Here is a 15,156-nt window from a genome sequence, read left to right as displayed (position 1 = left end):
TGAATTAGTGTAGTTTTGTGTCAAAAATTTTGTTCTATTTAATGTTTGATGATTAGTTTCAGCTTAATGATTAGTTGACTTTAATGTTAGTGTGAATTATTTCTTCAATTGAATGTCCTGTTAGTTGTTGTCCTGATTAGTTAGCTTCCTGTTAGTTAGTGTCCTGTTTAGTTTTGTTGTCACTGTTTAGATTTAGGTTTTAGTAGAAAAGAATAAAAAAGTTACATTTGCATCCTCCAAGTCTCTGTGGACTTTCCCTTGCTTGCTCACTAGCTATTCTTGGCCTTGTGCACTTGCAAGTATTTAGAACATAGTTTTAGGGTATCATTCCCTTGCTATCAACTCTCCACTATTCCTGGTGGGAATGCCAAATCAATTCTTTCTGTCAAGCTTTTCTTTGATCAATATTGTGATGATCAATCAATCATAATTTCGCTAGGTCAGATTCTCGCAGGTCTCCCTATTCCTCTTAATAACCCAGATCTTCCTTTATTTTATGAAATTCTCGCCCATTCGGGATTTTCGCGAGCCATCTTCCAACTAAGTGGGGACTGCATCCGTCTGATGCTAGAGTTCGCTAATCGTGGTGCTGGTAAAGGATCTCTTTACTCCAAAGAACTTAGAGATCCAAATTTCGGAAACCTAGAGATAGTTGCTGAGAAGTATACAGTGGCGAATTTCTTTGAGAACTACGAACTTATCTCCATGAAGAAAGAGAATACTCGCTGGGGTATTCGATTAAAAAGGAAAGATAATATTGATGAAGCCAAAATTATTATGAAAGATATTGACTGGCATTCTGGTAAAAACACAACTCCTCGCCAATCCAAAGATGATAAATGGTGTGTTTTTCCTTTAATGCTAAAGGGACCCTACATTGCTGGATCAAACGTTCTTCCTGCGAATCTCGCTGCATATCAACCTTGGGTTTTCTCTTGGCCCGAGAAGGAAAAAGAGGTATGTTTCTCCCCTTTAACTCATTTTATATTTCTTTATTGATTTTTTCTATTCTGTTTGCTAACTCTTGCGACATTCCGCAGATCCAAAAATTGAAAGATAGTTATAACAGGACTGGGAAATCTAGTACTCTGTTAGCTCTTCGCTCATACACAGATGAGGTAAGAAATTTTCTCTTATGACTTTAGATAATACTGTTGCTTCCATGCTCCCTTTTCTTATTTCTATCTGTGTGTGAAGATTATTGCTGAGGTAGAAAAATCTGTTGATGCTGCGAACATTGGTGATAAAGGTAAAGGTGCTCTTCGCAGGGAAAAATCAAATGGTCCTCCTCCAAAGAAAAGAAAAGTTTGTTCTTCTTCTCCTTCAAATGTTCCTCCTAACGAAAATTCCGAAAGTGACAAGGGTGATGAGGATAACGATGATCTTGCTGCAACTGAAGATTCTCCACCTGAATCTTCTATGTCTAAGCTTTCTGGTCTCTTTTTTGATTCTCTACAAGGAATGGGAGATAGCCAATTCGCAAATACCTGCAAAGCTCTCGCCACCCTTTGTGATGTCCCTTTACTAGATGGTGATAGCTCTCTTCGTGGAGTCTCTAGATCAGTGACTCCCGACTTCTTGCATTCTCTCAATAGTCTGGTATACTTTTATCCTTTTACTTCTTCATTGTTATAACTCAAAATCTCTTTCTATACTAATATTTTTTATATATTTTCGTAGGTTGGAAAGGCTTCTTTTGCTGTTGCCTCAGATCTAGAGAGAAGACGCGAAAATCTTGAAAAGAAGAATCTTCAATTTCGCAAAAAGAATGAAGAATTAGAAGCTGAAGTTAAAGGTTTTCGCGAGAAAAATATACAATTAGAAATTGATTCTTCCTCGTATAAGAACAAAATTTCTAGTCTTCAACAAGCTAATAATCAGCTTTATGGTATGTTACTTTTCTCTTTTCTCTTTATTCATTCAATCTGTTGTTTTATCTTATTTATATGATCCTTTTTGCAGACATTTATGGTCTTTCTGATGAAGCTACCCTTCTTCGCTCATTTCCTAATGCCTTGGATAATGATACCCTTCTTGAACGTCTTAACAATTCCTTAAATAGCTTCTCAAATGATAGAATTTCATCTCTTTCTCTAGATGAACTTAGATCGAAATTTCACCTCTTAGAAATTGATCATATATCCAGTTTAGGCTTAGCCAACAGATTTAAGCGTCTCCTTATTGATTCCAAAGAGAAAACCAATGAGTTAAGAACCAAAATTAGCGGTCTCATAGATGATAAAGATCGTATTTATGATCAAGGTGCCAAGGCTTTGGCGAAATTCCAAGAGGATCTCCTTGAAGTTCAACTTGAGCGAGATGAAGCTAACCGCAAGAATATTGAACTCTGTGAAAGGGAAAATCAAATTCGTTCTCGACTTCTCATAAGTAGTGAGGATGAATTTGTCTGGGATGCGAAAATTTTAGATGATGCTAGAAAAGATTTAGGCGTAAATGTTAGTCTCCAAGTTGAACATACAACCTTGATTAGAGATATGATTTCTGACAAAGAAGGTTGCTAATTGCTCTTCTTTACTAATCTTTTGCTTCTTATGAATTTTCATCAAGTTAATGATTGATTGTCTTTTGTTCGCAGATTCTGAAAATAAATATCATGAAAAGATTGAAGAACTTGAAGCTGAAAAGGAGGAACTCGCAAAGACAAATATTCTAGATTAAAGAATCAAATCAAGATCACGATTGCGAATTTTAAGAATGACGCTATGCATTTTCGCAATCAAACCATCCAAATGGTTTGTGATGACCATAATATCCCACATTCTGATTATCCTTGTCTTTTAGAAGATATCCCACAGAATACTCCCAGTTTGATTATCTCTGATAGTGAAGCTGAGGATGAAGAATCTGATAGTGATGGAAGTTCTCATGGTGATGAAGATTCTGACGCAGATGAAGAAGGAAACAAATCTGATGAAGATAATGAAGGATTATCCAAGAAATAGTCTTTACTTCTTTCTTTGATTCTTTGTAATACTTGTACATTTATTTCTTTTTTCTGTATATTTGTGTTTCTTTCATTTTGACCTGCTTAAATTAAAACAATTCTTCTTTGCAATACAGTTAATCAATATAATCATTAATTCTTGAATTTTTTAGTAAATCTCTCATATGGAGACAAATAACATTTTCTGATTTCATACATTCCCATACTTGCCTCTGTTATTTGAATCCAAATGAGAGATTGCATAAACATTTTCTTATTGTATAATTTCGCAACCTTTTGCGAAATGAATTTTGTTTCTTTTCAAAATCTCATTCCTGTGTGGTCTTATTTTGCCTTCCTAATTAAAGGTCTTATCATGCCACATCTTGTCCTTGCGACAAAATCGCAGGACGTCCTTGCACTTTCATGCAAAAACCCATTGATCTTGCCTTAACTTTTTCTTATGTATTATGGCCTCTTCAGGAATGTTGCGACAATATGACAGGCCTAAATATTCTTGCGAAAATAAAGTCCCATGACATTTCCGTCTTGCGACGAAATCGCATGACGTCTTCGCACTTTCATGCGAAAACCCATTGATCTCGTCTTATCTTTTTCTTTTGTATTATTGCCTCTTCAGGATTGTTGCACAAATATGACAAGCCTTAATATCCTTGCGAATAAAAAGCCTTATGACATTTGCGTCTTAAGACACTTATCAGCTCCCTAATGGAGGGTGCCGCCCTTATCTCCCCCCTGGTTGCCCCTTCAAGGAGGCGTACTTCTACCATACAAGGTTAGCTACTCCCATCCAGTCTTAACAACAACCAGTTGTTTTCGCAGCCTCTTATCCCTTTTACCTATAGGGCTTATGGTTACGAGACATCACCCTAAGTGGGGTTTTCTTCAGGCCGAGTGCAGTATGAGCCAAGACTTGTCAAGAATGGCAAGGACGCTTCAAACGCCCCCGGCACTCTTGACTCAACCGTGTACCTCGGCGCCTTGATCAGATATGCACTCCTTGGGAGAGTCCTTATTACCTTAGTCGCCCAACCTAAGTCATATGCTTAAGTTGAGAATCCAAGGTGCCTCTCCGGGATGGGCTTCATTGACCCCAAATCTCCATGACTCAGGTTCCGGTGGCGGTGTAGCCTTTCCCTGAATCATGCAATAGGTACCCCCTTATATGACGTACTTTAGGTCTTACATTTTCCTCTTGCGAAATTGTATTCACGAACTAGGGTGTACGCCATAAAGGTTCGCCTCTTTCTCTTTTGTCATTCTTCTCTGATTATTTTCTGTAAAACTCATTATCTTTGCGAGAGTTTCGCAAATCATTATATTGTATCTGAATTTCACAATCTCAATTTTGGTGTTCAATCAAATGTACCTTTGAGAATTTTACTTATTGCGAGATTATCGCAACAACTTAATCATTCATACATTTCTTGTTTTTATTACCTTTGTCATCCTCTGCTTCTTTATTATTTTCTGCTACTGCTTCCTTGGTAGTGGTATGTTCATCCTTTTTATTCTGAGCTAGCATTAATTTCGCAACATCTCTTCTCCTTTCTTTTCGATTGTATCCACCATCAACCTCTCACTTCTTTGTACATTTTTGATTTTGTGTCGCCAGTTTTCCATCTTGTTTGATCTTCCTTAGCAAGATTCTATCTCAGTTTCGTAACATCTCTTTCCTTCAACCCAATCTCCCTTTATGATTCCTACACCATTGGGGCGAGGGAATTTGATGCATTGGTGGAAAGTTGAAGCTACACCTAGAATCCCATGTAGCCAAGGTCGACCGATTAATGCATTGTAGGGTGATTCTACATCAACGACACAGAATGAGATTTCAGAAGATATTCCCTTCAATGGAATTTGCATAGTAACCTCCCGTTTAGGCTTGTTAGCAGTACCATTAAAACCATATATCTTATATGTTGATGGTATAAGATCATCATCTCTTCCACCCATGGGTTTATAAGTATGATAAAATAATATGTTCACAGAGCTTCCAGTATCGACTAGAATTCTATTGATTGCCCATGAATCTTCAGCTTCATCATCCTCATCTTCTTTCGGTTTTGGATTAATTTCTAATTTTATTACCAATGGGTTGTCATGCATCTCTTCTCCTTTGGGAATTTCTTCTGCAGTAAAAGAAATGATCTGTTTCTGCCATTCCTCTAGTGGCGAGATTTTCGCAATATTCATAATTTCTCTTCCATTATTATCTCTTGCGAACACTCTACTCAAAACATTATCATGAAAATCTTCAATTGTCTTATATGAATGCACGATAGAGTGACAGAATAGATTTTTTGCTTTTGCACCAACTTCTATGAAGAATGTTTCTTTCTTTTTCATCGTATTCACTTTATGATGTTCTGGCGGTGGTGGTAATGGTTGAGGTTGCGGATGCCCTAGCATAAAGTCGTTTAATTTTCCTTGATCTATCATTCTCAAAATAATTCTCTTTACATTTCTGCAATCGTTTGTGGTATGTCCATGAAAATGATGATAAGAACAAAATTCATGACTTCTGTGGTTTGGAGGTGGTTCCGTTCCCATGTTCCATGGTGTTGGTATATTCTCCATCAAAATTATAGCTTCCCATATTTTTTCCACACTTGCATTTAGAGGTGGCATCTTGATATCTTCCCATATTACCTTATGACCTCCTTGTCCTCTATTAAAGTTTGGTCTTTGACCTCCATAAGTTTCTTGCTATTGATCGAGTCTTTGAATCTTGTTATTTCCGCCACGATTGTAGAAATTCTTTTATCTTTCATACTCTTCTTGATCTCGGCTCCCCATAGCTACTAATTTCTGCTGATTGTTACTTGTCACCTTTTCTAGTTGTACTTGCGAAGTATTCGCCACTGTGTTTATTAGCTTGGGTAATAAGCTTGCATTCGCTGTTTGTGAGCTGGTGTTCGCAACTGGATATGATTCCATTTCATTTTGCCTTTCCTCTAAAGCAATGTATTCTTCTTGAAGTTCTCGCAATTCAGTCATTGTAATCGTATTCTTGACTCTGAAAATTTGGACATACAATATGTTTGTTGCAAACATAGCATTGATAATGATAATATGAGATATCTCTAATCTACACGGCCAGCCATTTCGCTACACATAGTTCTCCATATTTTAGTTAAGTGTTTCAAACTTTCGCCAATCCTTTGTTTTAATCCAAACACATCTTCTATACCAGGTCGTGAGGAATTATTACTTATGTATGCTCCCAAGAATGTAGTCTGCAGATGATTGAAGGAGGTTATTGTATTCTTTGGTAAACCTTCAAACCATTTTAACGCTTCTCTTGTTAAGATGGATGCGAAATATTTGCACAATACCGCATCATGATTTTCCCATTGTAACATGCACCTCACATAAGCTTTAATGTGTTGAATTGCGCAAGTTGTTCCATCAAAAATGCTGGTTAATGTGGGTAAATTGCATTTTGGTGGTATTCCTCCTAATTGTACTTCTCTTGTAAATGGAGTTTTCGCAGCTTCTTCTATTGCTTCATCCAATTGTGTTCTTCCTACTTCTCCTCTGTTATTTAGCATTCCTCTCATTTCTTCTAATTCTTTCAAGATTTGTTTATTTACACCTGAATCTTGATCCATTGGTCTCTTTAATTTTGCTTCTCTTCTTCTGCGTTCACGTCTATCTTCTCTCGCGAAATTTTGCATCTCTTCTTCATTATCCTCATCTCGTCTTCTTCTGCGATTCTCTTCCTCATCTCTATCTTGAATTCGCAAATGATGATGCCTTTCATCTTCCTTTACATTATTTTTTCCATTTCTTATCAATTCAATTCGCTGTCTTTCAGCCATTCTTTTTACTCTATCATACTCCTCATTGAGGTTATCATTATTCCGGTTTTGTGTACGCCTTCTTTATCGATTGTCATGATTGTTCTGGCGAATTGTCTCCTGAAGCTCTTGTTCTTCCATTTCCGCTCTCAATCTTTCACGTTCGCAGATTAAACGTGCTTGTTCAGCATAGTGTCTTTCAATTTCTTCTTCAATTGTCTGTTGATTTCTTTGAGTTTCTCTCACATGTAAAATTCTTCTTCATTCCTCTTGATTTCCTTCGCCATCCTGGTTATTTTGTCCCTGACTTTGTCCGTTCTCTTGATTTCTTCCAATTTTCCCATCATCAAAAGTTTCATTTTGTGGAACGTAACGATCATCAGTTCTTTCTCTATTTTCGCGATATTCTTCATTAGGATTTGATATTTCTTCTTAAATATTATTTCCAGCATTGATTGTGGGTGAATTTCGCCTCATTTCTCTTCTAGTGGATCTTGAATATGATTTTGTAATACTTCTCGATCTTCTATTATGTAGTATTATATTCTCCATCCTTAATTCGTGATTTTGCCTTGTTAAATTTGCACGTTCTTCTGCCTCAACTCTTCTTTCTTCATGTATTCTTCGTCTCAATGTTTCTAATGCTCCAATTTCCTCACCTCCATGAATTATTCCTTCATCTGCTTCTTGATTTCTCTCTTCCTGTCTGTGATTTCTATTTTGTTGCTCTTCTTCTATTTCGTCTGCTGAATTTGATCGACAAGTGTGTATGCTCACGCTGTCATAATCTGTATTCCTCTCTTGAACTAGTGTTTGTTGAATTTTCGGTTGAATTTGATTTTCCATACTATTTCTCATTCTAGTAGATTCTCCCATTTCACTTCTTTCTCTTCCAGCAATTCTTTTACTTCTTCTAATAGTAGTCGGTTGTTCGGATGTATCTCTTCTTCTAGCCATTTCTTCAATGCTAATAGTATTGCAAGAAATTATGAAAAATTCTTAATAAATCATTTTAAATTTTCACAAATCTCAATATCAATCTTTATATTTTTTCTAGAACAATCTTCAACTCGTCCCTGTTTCTAGCGCCATTATGTAGTTGCAGGAATTCCTACACTACACCCATCATATGATTTCATTGTTGATCAGCTCATTTTTAGGTTTATGTTCTTAATTTTATTGATTAAACTTTGAATGTTCTTACAAGAAAGATAAAGAAGTCAAGAATGATCTCTACTCTGAACTTTCTCTCTCCTATTTACTTGTTTCTTACTCAAAAAGATCCCTCCTCTTTACAACTCGAATGACTATTTATAGGGAAATACATAGTGGATGACAGCTAATCTGTCCTTTATTTTCGGGTATGGTTTGCGACATTCTCGCAACCTTACAGATGTTAATTTCGCAAACTCTCTAATCTTCGCAAGACTATCACATCTTTCTCGTGACCTTAGATGACGTCATTTATTCTATCATTTCTGAAACTGTTCTGCGACGCTGTTATGCTGCGTCATTGATAACTTCGCTGAAACATTGTCATTGTGAAATTCTGATCCTACAGATAAAATTGTGAAACCCTGTGTTTTAATGTACTTTCATTCTGTAAAGAAACAGAGCCATTTAAAAGTGACAAGTTCTCAGGCCTCTTGACTTACATGTGTATTGAGCAATTCAGTATATTTACATGAAATTTATCCAGAATGGTGCGTGTAGCAACAATCCCAAATATTTTTGTAAATTTCTGAGTATTTATTCTATGCCATATTCACCAGTTGAACTCTTAATACTGACATGACATGACGACTAATGCTCTCTCCCAGCCGAGTAGCATGAATCTCCCGAAGTGTCAGGATTAAGATGCGTGTGGAAGTACTCAATCAGAGGCACGTAAAGTTATGATGCCTTTTGATATTAAATTAGTGATTTTTTGTACCAGTATGCAAAATTCACCAAAAATTGATTGATTTTGCGGCAACCCGAAAAATTCAGTTCTTTAACCTAATTTTATCAATTTGCATAAATTAGGTTTTTTGCTCCCTGCGCGATAGTTCGAACCTATTGGTCGAAACTAAACCTAGGCAAATTAGGAAATTGATCCATCAGATAGGAGCAAGATCCTACCCAAAATCAGAAAACAAGAAATAAATAGGAACTGCGGCAAGTAAGGGCAGCGGCAAAAGGAGGCGTGGCCGCGCCTCTTGGCCGACCGATTGGCTTCAGCTGGCGCCACCTGTGGCCGGCTGGCCACGCTCCATGTTGCTGCTTGCCAACCCCCTTCCCAGTGACGGAGGCACATAGAGACAAATGGGGTCTCAAGCCCCCACTTGTTTCTCAACCTCAGTGCAAAATCAATTAGATTTTTAGAAATTTTTCTCTACTATGGGGGCAAATTTGATTGAATTATGAACATTTTTGTTCGTTAAGGGGATCAAATACATAAAGTTTTGATAGGGATTTTCCTATGACCCCTCTCAAAATTTTGTTTGGCTCCGTCGCTGCTCTTTCCCATCGACCAATCAGATTGCTTTAAGAGCGCCACATGCACTTTCAATTAAAAGTGGAAGTTGGTTGGTTGACACCCTTATTTCCTTAAGGAATTGGACATAGGCTGCCCATGTCAATCTCAAATCAATCACAGACGCACGTTTTGGCCGGTTGATTTATCAAGCTTGGCCGCTCCCTGACGCGACCGGATAAGCGTCATCAGGCACACCGGTGGCCCACTAATACTCCGGCCATTCGGATCCCTTCTAACTCGTCAATAGAGCCACTAAACTATTGCCCAAAGTTAGTTGGCCGCGCGACTTACAAAACCCTAATTTCTATTAAGCAGCATTACATTGCTGCCGCAAAACGATCTCTGCCGTCCAGCTTCGCCAGCCGAATTTCCGGCCTAGATTCGATTCCAATCGACGGACAAGGCGCGAATACGCTCACTAATGGCCCGACTATAGCGCTGGCCGGTCGAATGGTCCACAACATGCCGCCAACATAGGTTGGCCCAAAATAGGTTGGCCACACGGCTTTTAAAACCTAAATGGAATCAACGGCAACCGTTAACTGCCGCAAATCATCTCGGCCACCCAACTTCGCCAGTTGAATCGGTAGGCCTAACTCCTATTTTAGGCGGCCAACAAGATGTGGCCATGATCACCGGCCAGCCCCCTTCCATAAGCTGCAATTGGCCAAGCCGCGGCTTGCCTATATGGCCCCCAAACGGTCGCCCGAAAGTGGCAAGTCGCGATGTACTTAGGAATTTTAATAAATTCAACAACAGCCATTAACTTCCGCAAATCATCTCGGTCATATAACTTCGCTAGCCAAATTGACCGGCCTAGATCTAACTTTTGGCGACCAATAAGATGTCGTCGTGATCGCCAGCCGTCACTCTCCTTGCTTTTGGCGCGCGTGAATGGCTCATGGCAGCTTCCCAAAAATGGCCGGTCACGCTCCTTTTAAGACATTAGGCTTCATGACTAACTTAAACAAGCCTTGCACAACGATGCTTCACGAGCATCGATTATTTTGAGTTGCTTGTTTAAAAGCGATGCTTTACACGCATTGGTTACAAACAATGTTTTATAAATGTCGATTTCAAAAATAATTTAATATTTGACTTAAAAGCATTACATGCTATTTCTTGCAGCAAGTCTCATGATTTGACTTGTAACATATGACCGCCTGCCGCCTGGCTTGCGCGCGATTGGTCAAAATAATTATGTCTTGCAAACAAGACACACTCAGCAACCTGCTGCATATTTTCCACGAAAATACTAGAGACATCAAACATGTCACAAACTGGGGGATGCTCATCACGATATTGGTCTGGCGGTTTACAGCGTGCGGCGTGCAACACGCCCATTATGAGAAAGCGTCAAGAAAGGAGAACAATTAGTGGCAGCAGAGAAGTAGTGGGTGTAAACTGACCCGTCTTCCCTCATAGTAAGACGTGGTTTTCACACGATCCCACTTCTCCATCACTCAACTACTTCCACTTCCTATGAGATCAGGGTGCGCGCAACTATGACTGATATAAATAGGTTTCCAACCTGTTTCAACCAACATTGGTTATCAACACAAGTATCCAGAAAAACACCAAAGAACTCATAGCTTGTATTCCGCAAGCGAGTTCCACATTCTGATACAAGTCATAAAACAATCACACCTTCAGAGTTAACCATTCTGATCTCAACACCTTATTCGCTTCCCTCCCTAAGATCAACCCTTCTCCTTCACTTTGTGACCGAAGCAAGGTTGGAACTGCCATTTCTTAGTTTAGGCCAGAATTGTACAGATTGATCTCTCGAATCTAAAATACTCCCGTGTGCATTTGTTTAGGGTTTAGATTTGTTTCTCGGCGGCACACCCAAATTTACTATTTCCAGCAGAATCAGTTTTTACCGCAAAACAGTAGTCTCTGATGCAAAGGTCTCCATCATCACCCATAACCTTCTTGCTACACCGAGGGAATGCAAGATAGTGCCACCCATTTTCAATCAGCACATGGGTTGCGGTGGCGTTACATATGAGCACATTAACGGCCTGCATATAAATAATGAACATAAATCAAAAATGAAGTATTGGTTTATATAAGTATGCACACATCTGTATATAGTTTTCCTTTTAAAACCAAATCAATATACAATGTGTATGTGTTGTTGTCCGATGACTTGGGAGATTCAAATTTCATTTATTCAGTAGGACTTATACTAAAGACTACAAAGTAGAGTGTGAAACCGCAAAGTCCAGAAAACTATTAATTTTAAACAACGGAGCAGGGTGTCATGTTACATATACTTTTTTTTTATAAGCTATTATTATTCTAAATCCGGAACAAACAAATGATTAAAACAACATAGACATTATGAACACATTTCGAACCGTTTTCAATTTACTCGCTTACTTCTCTGAACCTGGTTATCCCGGGAATGGAAAAATTACCTGGCCGGTTGGATCCGATTTGGCACAGAGAACCTGAGATATTTTTTTTATGTTGTCAGGATCGATATGTATATGCACTTTTCATTTCTTAATCGGTACTGTAATATGGCGCGGTGGTCTAGCATAAGGGCACCTACACATCATACAATGATTGTTAAATGAGCCTCAAACGGTACTAAGTGAAAATATAGTAGGATTCGTAGAAAACAGAGATGATATTAAGGAGGTATTTACTAACCTTTCTCGCATTTCAACAACTTCCGGTATGTCTGCATCCGTGTACAATTTGGTGGCCTTTGTCGAAGATAGGGTGACTTCCGGTATGTCTGCATCCGTGTACAATTTGGTGGCCTTTGTCGAAGATAGGGTGATTCTCCCTGAATTAGCATGCATCAGAGTTAGAGATTTTGTTTAAGATGCAGCATGTAAACAACGTGAAAATTTTTGGATTAATTAATTTACATGACCCTTTGGATGCCTTGGTAGTTCTTAAAAAAAATGGAGCAAATGGCAACCAACACAGGACGGGGGGATGGAATCGCAATCAATTGGGTCATTCCCTACTTGGTTGGCGGCAGAACCCCATAGAGCAATTTTCATAGTTGTGCCCCTGTTGCAGGAAAAAAGGAATTTGATTATGCATATGCACTAACAGATTCAGTGATGGTAAGTTAAAGTGCGTTCACCTAAGATTTTCAATTGTGATCTCGCACATTCGTCTTGATTGCCCACCGGACCTTTGAAGCAACTGGATGTTGGTGACTGTTTTCAAGAAACCAACCACATCTGCATCAGAAAGGTTGCAAAGGTCAGTATACCCAAAATGGATGTATCACAGAAGTCAGAAGAAAATTTGGGCCACGTAAAATACATCATAACTCGTACAAATACTGTAAAGTTGTGCTTTGATTTGGAAGAAGGTTCTCGGAGGCATTTATAAAGTTGGAATGTTATTGGTGGTAATGCTAATCAGGCTGTGCGATCATGCTGTCTGGAACTTCTATTATGGTTATTAGGTTCAAAATGGTCAAAACATAAGAAACAACATACGGGTAGTATTCAGTTTTATATTACCTGTAAGATGTATGTTCTGAAGGTGGGGAATAATGGCCACAGAATAGGCATCCAAAGCGGTGACGGAAGTGGTGCACCGGAAGAATCCCCGTTTCTCATTGTGCGCAGGACGGATCTTGGGTTTAGCAATGGTCAAGTGTAGTTTCTCTATAGAGTACAGACACACCTCCCGAATCTGCTTATCAAACTTCCAAATAAGATTCTTGCGTATGACGGCATGCGACTCTTCTCCCTGTACCAATGAACCTTTTAGCACATCCCAACTTTTTTATTGATGTATTTTAATTTAGGTGTCCATTTACTCTAGATTGTTACATGCTCGTCAAAAATAATCATACCAATGCTGGTAACGTCGTTGGTTGACATGAAGTCCAACTCTTCCCATTTCCTGGTAAACACGGTGATGCTTGTTTTTCCTTCGTCAAGCGATTGTAAGCTCTTGAGTGTGTCATTTGAGGCTCAGGATCCTACCTTTTGAAGTTTGCAGGTAACCTGTGATGTCATTTATTTCTTTGTTTGGGTAGCTACAGGCATTTAAACCAAATATCAGAAGTCAAATCAAAAATTATGATTGATCAAAACAGTATGACCGAACATTATCACGGAATTGGCCGATAATACTTTTCGATTGAGTTGCTTTATCTAGTGGAATCAATTTCCTATGAACACGTAGTACTATAAATTCAGAATTAATATTATGACTATGAAACTGGGAACCATAATTTACTAAAACAATCAAACCCCTCCTCTCTTTTTTTTTTAAAAATTTTCAAAGAAAAAGAAGAAGTGACCTTGTTAATGGATGTCGAATCAAGACATAACTAAAAAAAGGGAAGTTGAAACCAAAATTAAACAGAGCAGTTGACAAGGATTTACAGATATGGAACGTGTAGCTAATAGACAAAACTATTTTTGTTAATCGATAGCACTAAACATAAGTAAAAACCCTAATGCAAAAAGGGAAAACTGTTTTTGTTCATCAATGTTGGATGAATTGACAGGCATCAGCCTTTGATAGAAAATATAAACGGAAGGAAGAGAGAATGCAAAACTTACATGTTGAATCGGTGAGACTGATGTTGTTCTATATTTCAATGACAATTTATAGAGGCAGAAGGCAATTAAATCCGTGGCATGCGTTTATTTTGGTGTAATTTCACTGATAAATCAATCCGAGCGGAAATCTCATCATTAGGGAAAACCTAGAGTCGTTCCCGATTTCAGAAATTCTGAAATTGGTTGAATGGGATTATGGAACGACTATGAAATGTTAATGAAAAAAATGGAATTAATGGATAACGAAAGAAAGAGATTGAACTACAAATTATGGGATTTATGAATAGACTCTAGTGATTAGACTTGGTCATATCATTGTGATCAAAGTGTCAAGAAATTTATTGAATCTGGAAGTATAAACGCTTATCTTTTGGAACTTCGTAATTACGACATCAACATAATCTTTGTATTTAGTTAATTGATTATGTGTAACATACATGTGTGATTTCATCCTAGAAAATTATGTATTATTACATTAATTTAAGGAAGTAGATGTATGAACTTTTTTCATAATCGAAAGGGAAATCATGATTGGTCTGGTTCTTTATTGAATATCATTTGGATGACCAATGCAAGAAGACAAGGTAGAACCTATCTTAACTTATGTTGAGAATTGAGGTATAACCGGTCATAGCTTATAATATGTAGCATGTTGTAATCGGTCACAAGCTACTTTGTGAAGCAAGGTGTAACCGGTCACAAGCTACATTGGAAGTTAGTTGTAATCGGTCACAAGCTACTTTTAGAAGCAAGGTGTAAACGATCGCAAGCTAACTTAGGAAGTAAGGTGTAACAGATTACATGCTACCTTTAGGAAGCATGGTGTAACCGGTCACAGCCTATTTTGGGAAGCATGGTATAACCGGTCACAACTTAAATTGTGAGTCATTGTATAACCGATCCCAAGGAGCAAAACCGAGTTTCCAATATTCACATATCTCTTTACGTTTTGTGTGATCTTGGAATTAGGGTTTGATGAGAGAAACTTCTATATGTCGACATAATTTGAGCATGTACATAACTCTTATCATTAATTCTTCAAAGATATTCCTTGATGATCAAGGTGATCCCATACCGAAACACTGAAAAATATTTAATTATGATTTTCATAATATATGTTTTAATTATCATCAATTAAAGCATAATCTTTGCAAAATATTATTAGTTAATGTGTTACATTAATAACAGAAGTTTTCTAAGGGAGATTTCGGAAATATGTTTTGGTATTTAATTGGAAATAGGAAAACCGAAATTAGGTATTTTAATGCATATCTTGAGAATATTTTCGGTTTTGGAATTTCCTTGGTGTCCAAACAA

General features: G+C 37.8%; 1 long non-coding RNA gene across 2 annotated transcripts; it reads right to left on the bottom strand.

The window, feature by feature from the left end:
• Nucleotides 1-10,782: 10,782 nt before the first annotated feature.
• LOC113277746 lies at nt 10,783-14,114 on the bottom strand. 2 transcript variants are annotated; one of them, XR_003325122.1, is made up of 8 exons: nt 13,840-14,114; nt 13,122-13,307; nt 12,784-13,015; nt 12,396-12,495; nt 12,172-12,319; nt 11,948-12,086; nt 11,710-11,842; nt 10,783-11,310 (listed from the first exon to the last, which is right to left on the bottom strand). It is a non-coding gene; the product is annotated as an uncharacterized LOC113277746 (long non-coding RNA). The 2 variants fall into 2 exon arrangements; XR_003325123.1 differs by having other exon boundaries at nt 12,177-12,319.
• Nucleotides 14,115-15,156: the final 1,042 nt, after the last annotated feature.

The sequence above is a fragment of the Papaver somniferum genome, chromosome 5 (genome assembly GCF_003573695.1).
Source record: "Papaver somniferum cultivar HN1 chromosome 5, ASM357369v1, whole genome shotgun sequence".
NCBI classification, from domain to species: Eukaryota; Viridiplantae; Streptophyta; class Magnoliopsida; order Ranunculales; family Papaveraceae; genus Papaver; species Papaver somniferum.
This window is presented reverse-complemented; position numbering and strand designations above follow the sequence as displayed.